A 7,744-nucleotide genomic window follows, 5' to 3' on the forward strand; every position below is an offset into this window, starting at 1 on the left:
TGACTAAGTACCTTAAGAGTGTGCTCATATTGGATTTCTTATTAAGAGCATTTGTTAGACAATGTTTGTAGCAATACAGTGAAGCTAGAGTGGGATAACCCTAAAGGTAAGAACTAAACTGATGAAAGGCAATCCCCTTGATCAGAAAATCCTAGTAATACTATAGGTGAGTTAATAAGGAGAAAGGAGGCATGAACTTCTTGGGTAAAAACATGTATTTATAATAAACCCTAAGTTCATCCATGGTTATATAATTGGGGAAACAATCAAGTAAAACCTCAACTAATTCCTTTACGAGAAGATAATCTTGGAGAAATTAAATAATGGAAGAGAGAGTAGAGTTGATTTGGGAGGCATACAAAAATCCCCATTGAAGTGCAAGGAGTGTAAAAGTATTAGGAGCTTATAATATAGGAATAAGTAACTAATACTCGTTTAGGAAACTAAGGAGGAAAGTGCAACCCAATCATGGTTAGTCGCTAGGTACAGGATAGTCTGTATCACAATTTATCTACTAGGCACAATCGAAGAAGCTTGGCAAATTTTGGCACTCAAGTGTGAAAGTATGCGAAAACATCAAGTATGGATGAAGCAACAGGCGGATGGAAATGGCTTATGGAAAGATAGTATAACAACAATATAATACCAAAGTTTTAATGAGAATTAGTTGGCAGTATAAAATATTTTATGAGAACATTGATAAGGAGCCGAATTATGTGGTTAGCTAAGGGAGAACTTGAAATTTAAGGGAATCTTAAGACATTGGTAATTATTGGACCATCCTTATGTTATACCATAATTGGGTAACTGGATATTGGGATGGTAAGATGGTTTATTTAGATGGGAGAGATTGAAGGTTGTGATATGCCAGAATTTGGCTAGTAAGTAAATATAAATAGGTAATATGGAATGAGATAACTACTCTTTTACTAAATTTTAATTAAAAAGGATGGGTGTTGGTCACTTTTTGAGTGCACACCCACTTGATTTCATAGTTTCATAAGTGAAGTAGGAGAGAATAAGTCCACTCTCTGAGTTGTTTGAATTATGTCATGAAATGTGTGGGTAGAAATTGTTGTCAACCATTATTGACCCTACTTGACAATAATTCCACCCCAAATGGCTCTTAACCATAAGTGTTAGTAATTTGGCAACTAGCTCCTACCTAATGAAGGCAAGTGAATGTTAGAGGTAAAAATATAAGGAGTTGGCATAAGGTGCTAAGAAAACAAATGATGTCCCTAGTAAAATTATATGATTACATTATACAAATCCTAAGTGGTTCTAAGTAAACAAGTGTCAATTTTGTACCGAACTATCAACTGTGTGTGTAGGACATGGAAGTGTCAATACTCGAGCTACCACGTAACATTAAATCAAGGTTTAGCATATTAAGGTAATTAATAGAAGCCATATTAAATTAAGTTATTAAGGAAGGATGTATTAACAAAACAAAGGAAACTGGCTATTTATTAAATAATTAATATTGAACCAAGTAACTATATAAATGTCTATTTAGTAGAAGATGATCTAATTAAGTACTATTAAATGCAACTGAAATGAAAGGGACTTTTGAGTGAAATTATTATTGCCCTTATAAAATTTATTCAATCCGCTCGATAATAGGAGTTATTGTAATTGTTATGTTAGTAATTTTCTTAATCCTATCGCCTAAGAGTTTTATCGAGACCTAAGGTTTCGTTGGATCAGCTTGTTAAGCTTTAACCTCTAATTAAGCATAGATTGTGTATCATTAGTGTTCAAAAAAAAATTTAGTGCAAGAGGAATGGACCGAAAATGGTAGAGTTAGTGCAATCACCTATTAGGATATAATTAAGGATGTTAATAACCCCAAATAGATAGTGGATTATATCGGAAAGTGTTGCTTGAAATAGTAAGCACATGAAGGTTAAAATGGAACACGATTTATAAAAAAAAAAAAAAAAACCGAATGCGATCTCTTGTGTATAAGAATCTATTTCATAAATCAATAAAGGATTATAAAGAATTTAAGAACCTTAAGTGTCTAACAATCACTTCCTAACACACTCAGGACATGTGATCTTGGGTGATGTGTTGCGGTTACTCCCTAGGGTATTGTAATGCCCCTACCCTAGTCGGACTTGTAAAACCCGTTTGAACTTGGTTGACTTCCTATGTGGCAATCTTGAATGGTAGGTTAACCATGATGCAATGTGTAGTTTAGATAATATAAATAATCGTGCATACCTATTATTGTGCTTTTGCATCGATTATTGTGTAAATGTAATTGTTTCCTAACTCTGGTGATAAATCTCGAGCTAACGTCTTCATTGAATATGTATATGCATATGTATGCTTGCGTGATTCATGGGTGCAGGAGATTGCAAGGACAACACCGCCTAGGGCGAGGTTCATCTCCTTCGGGATTCGCAGGTTGAGTAAACCTCCTCCATGCTCAGAATTCAGATTTGGGGGTCATAAAACTCTCGTCTTGCCTTAGCCATGGTCAGGTGAGCATCGTGTGTGGTTCGTGGGGCTTTCTTTTCATTGGGTTGCGTGTCATGTGATTTGGTGGACTTCCTCGGTTTGTGTGCCTTGCGTGGGGTAAGTGGAGTATGTTATCCTAAGTATTCAATTCAATTTAATGTGTGGATGTACGCATTAGTAATGTAGAAAATTTAAAATAGGTAGTTTCTTTTATATGATTAATCGTTAATTTAAAGAGATCACTTTAATTAGAATTGTAGCAAGCTTAAAGTATTTAACTTGGATTAATGTGCTCATTTACGCATTTGTAGTTGAGAAAATTAGAATAAATAGGTTTCTTTCAAGAGATTAGTCATTTATTAAAAAGGTCGCTTTATTATGCTGTAGCGAGTTAATTTAATAGTTAATTTTAAAAATAACGAATTCAATGAGTTATGCGTTTTAGAAAGGAAAGATTTAAAGTCATTTGGAAATAGAAATAAATTAATCATTTTCGCATTTTGGAAAAAGAAAAAAAAGAAAGGGGAAAATTTTATTATTTAAAGGAAATTATTTTTAAACTTGTAAAGTTGATAAAGTACAAAAGATTGATTTTTGGAAATTTAAATTAATCTAAATGCTTTACCTGGTCAATAGTTTCGAAATATAATGTAGGCCTAAATTAATATGGAGAAATTAAAATTTAAAACTAAATAAGAGATAGAAGCATTTTAATTTTAATTAGAAAAAAAAAACGAGTTAGATTTATTGAGTAGTGGAAAAGAATGATTTCCATTTTCATTTTCTTTTATAAAAAAAATTAAAAAAATGCTTAAATTCGAAATTGAAAATTAGGTCAAAAAAAAGGGGTTCTCATTTAACCTAGTTTTTTGAAAAATAATGGAGGATGGGAAAAATTTTGGGAAGAAGGAAAAAAAAGGAGAAATGCTGGAAAAAGAAATGGGGGAGAGATTTTGGAAGGATGGATTTTTTTCTACAGGTGGGCTCTTCTTCAAAATTCTTGCCAGGAAAGCTAAAGGAGGTAGGTTTCTTGTTTGTTCCTTAATTCATTGTGAATCAAAAAAAAAAATGTGTTTGTTTCTTCCTCATGAATTTCTGTTTGTTTTTAAAAAAAAAAAATCCATATTGGTTGTTTTTGGATCATGAATGTTTAAAAGGTTTATGGGTTTTGAATAAATCCATCTGGAAGTTTGTTTTGGGTATTTAGAAAATCATGTTCTTGCAATAAAATTTCTCATACTGTTGTTTTAAACATTCTGGAAAAAAAAATATATTAGTGACTCTGAATGAAAGAAAATTTGGGGGTTTTTAGTTTATTACTGTTTTACTTTTATGGGGTTTTGATTTGTTATTAATTTGTGTAAATCAATCTCCCTGGCCATGATGGTGTTTGATTTTAAAAAAGGAAAAAAAAATTAAATATGAGAAAACCATGCTGCTGGAAAACAAAATTTTAAAGTCTCTGGGAGATTGTATTTCTTTTTACTGTGTGACTTTTTTGACAGTAGATAAATTTTTTTTTTTTAAAATTACAAAAAAAATAACAAGAACCCTCCTGGCGGGGATAAACCCCCACCATGGGGTGTAGCGTTTGCTACCATGGTAGTGGACTGCTACCAAATGGTAGCAGCGCTGCCCATGGCAGCCGCTTGCTACCATTTGGTAGCAGCGCTACCAATGGTAGCATGAGCTACCATGGGGGCCACGTGGAACCCCCCCCCCCCCCCCCCCCCCCCCCACGCCCCCATTGTTATTTTAGTTTTCTTCTTTTTTATTTATTTTTTATTTAAAAAAAAAATTACGATATAATAAAATAATTAATTTGGTTTTAATAATAGTTTTTTTTAAATAAAGTTTTTAAATAATAATTAATTTTTATTAATATATATTTAATGTGAAGGTTAATATATGTATTAATAAATAATAAATTTGAAATTCAAATGTTATTAAACAATATGATTAATATATATATATTTTTGAAGGAAATTTATATGTATGTGTATATATATATATATATATATATATATATAATAGTATTTAACAATTGGTGATTTCTTTTTTTAAAATATTACGATATTCAGGAACAACTTGTGATTTGATCTGATCATTCTGAGAACTTAGAAATGGAAATCTAAAATGTATAAGTATTTTTAAGTTCGTCATGGGAAATTTTGAAAGCTCAAATGATATGCTAATAGGATCATCAGAAATTTAGTAATGTATCGATTGGAAGTTTGGAAGTTAATGATATCTTCTTTAGTAAAATAAATAGTTTAGTTACTTTCCTTCCCGATAACGAGAAATAGATAATGGAAAATATGGCAAGTTCAATTTATGTTTTTTGCTTGTGTTAAGTATTGGCAAGGCCTTGATAGGTTTGTTTGGACCCTGTCATCTGGTTACTTGTGTTGGTCATAGCCGGTCACGTCCCTAGTCAGAGTATCGTCAGTCAATAGAGCCTGTAATTGCTTTGATGTGTCCAGTTGGATCCTCTTCAAAATGGATCATTATGTAATTTCCGATCGAGGTGTCTGTTGTATATTGGTTGTTTCACCTAAGTGGCAAAGATGTAAAAGACATATAAATTATGTATTCCTAATGATATTAAATACTAGAGGGGTCTTGCAGTTGAGCAGACCCGGAGATGTAGCCCTTTAGGGGTGAACTCCGAGATCATATCCGTGTTATGCGATGCCTTGTTTCTTTAATTCATACTTTAAGTTATCATGTATGGTTGCTTTTCATAAGTGTATAATGGAAATTTAATGAAGCTAAATCAAAGTGAATAAAATTAGTTAGCTTGATAAATGTAGTAGTCAGGTTCATAAAACATTGTAATTATGATTATGGAAAAGTATTTTGTTTATGTTAATTAAAATAAGTAATAGTGGAAAGAATCTCGCTAGGTCACCATTATTGGATTAACTTGTTATAAAACTTATAAATGGAACGAATGTGAATGGGAAACAAAGTTAGAATTAATATCGTAATTTCTAGATTGAAATCTAAAGGATGAACCTCATATAGGTATTTACCTTTTTATCTTAGTTAATGAGCATCGTCATGTTAGTTATATTGCACTACATTGGATGAATTTATTTAGTTATTTATGTTTTAATCTTAACAAATAATCCTTACCAGATTTATTTTATAAATGGGTGAACTCAACTAGCTTTCCATAATTATAACCCTAATAAATGAATTTCTTTATGATTGCTAAAATTGAACTGAAAAGGGAAGGATTCATATAGTTGTTTATATCTTAATCTTAGCAAATGTATCTCTTCATATTAACTTCATTTTAACTAAAAAGAGTGACATACATTAAGTCAGTTAAATTCTAATCCTAATGGAAGAACATCACTTTGAACTTATATTTTAATCCTGTAATAATGAATATCATCTTGCTAACTATATCTTAATTAAAGGGATGAACTCATGTGTTCCTAATACATTTTTACCTTAATGAATTGAGCTCCTTCTATTAGCTTTATTAAAGCTTCAATGAATGAACTCTATGGCTACTTGCATTCTATCCTCCATAAAGAAACTACGACTCATTAGTTGGTTATGCTTGAATTCAAATGAAGGAACCTCACTCTATTAATGGAAGTTTAATCCTTAATGAACGAATCTCATCTTATTAGCCATACTTTTAATATTAAAGAAAGATATCAATTGTGGGTGGTTGTCTTAAAACCAATGAATGAACTTCGTTATATTAATCGCATTGAACCTTAAGGGAGGCCTCTTAAATTAATTAGGTTTTAAAGTGCATTGAGTAAATAACCTCGCGATGGCCTCCTATCCACCCAAAATAAATGAACGCTTCCTAAAATTCTAGGATGTCAAATTATTGAGCATATATATAACCATGTCTTATGCATTATCTCATAATTAAGATATCCAGCTTATTGGATCAATTGACACGAGTTGAGTTGGGAGTAAGGTTACGTAATCGCGTTGGGAAACTCCTTAGGTTCGTTTAGCCTTCCGCTATGTTATCTAGGTTTTAGATGACTCCTAATTATCTTAATGTTGTGTCTTAATGTTAACACTCTTATTATTTAAAAAATATATATTTACACTCTATTTGAGTGTTTTTAACTTAAACCCTTAGGGGTTTCCTGGCGGGGCATTACAGGTATGACCAATATGGTCATCTTGTTTCGAGTTTTGATTCGTCAATATTTTCAACTTTCTTTGAAAAGTATATTGTGACCTAGGGGCTAGTACTTTCTTTTATTTATTATATATTTTTTTTATGATGAGAGGACCACTAAATTTATGTTTCTTTTTATAGGAGCTATGGCACTTCCCAAGTTGCTAATTTTAATATCTTTCAATTGCCGACATTTTTCTTCTTTGATTGGACTTGGTGAAAGTAACTTGTATTTTGATCTTGTAAAGTGTCAAGTGGTCATTTTGATGTTCGATATAACTAGCCCTAGTGATGTGAATTGTGTAATATCTATCATGTTCGTTGAACCATTGATAGTGTGTCAAGGGAGGATACCGCAAGGAGTGAAATTAGGCACAAAGAATTAACAAATGATATAGTTTATCAAATCAAGATAAAGGGAGGAATATCCTCCTAAGTAAAATTAATTGCGAGTAATCTGAAAGAGAAAAATTTATAACAACAGTGTGATCTAGACCTAATGAATTGTGAAAGTAATGATTGTCGACTGATAAATTTAGCATGGGTATGGAGATGATTGTGTGGATGATATCTAAAATAGTTTTAATAATTCCCATCACTCCCTTGGAATGGGATTGATATGTACTTTAATGTTTGGGAATTGCGAACAATGTACCCTATGAAACTTAAACCTTGGAGCCTAGAAATAAAAACATTTTAATCTCTAGTGGTAGAAAACTACCCTATATAAGGGTGGAATTGAAGAACCTAAATTTGATTATGCCTCGTCACCTAAGAAAGTTGGAAGAAATTATGCACCTAGGACGGTTTAGAAAATAGTTTATTAACACCCTAATGAGGTGCCTTGATGTAGAATAAGTAGATTCATTATGGTTAAGTGTGACATCAATTTTGTTAAGTAACATGCATGGATGAGAATACAGTAGGATAAACATGTTTACATGAACCCTTAATAAGTATGACTCCTAGAAATTAATAAGTAAACTACCACGTGTAACCTTGATTGTGGGAGTTGATGTGTGCTATTGATATGATTTGGATGGCACATTAATATAAGTTGTTGAAGAGTAGAACTTTGTAAGCACCTACCTGAGATCGAAGGGAAATGTAATA

Source organism: Cryptomeria japonica, chromosome 7, assembly GCF_030272615.1.
Source record: "Cryptomeria japonica chromosome 7, Sugi_1.0, whole genome shotgun sequence".
Lineage (NCBI taxonomy): Eukaryota > Viridiplantae > Streptophyta > Pinopsida > Cupressales > Cupressaceae > Cryptomeria > Cryptomeria japonica.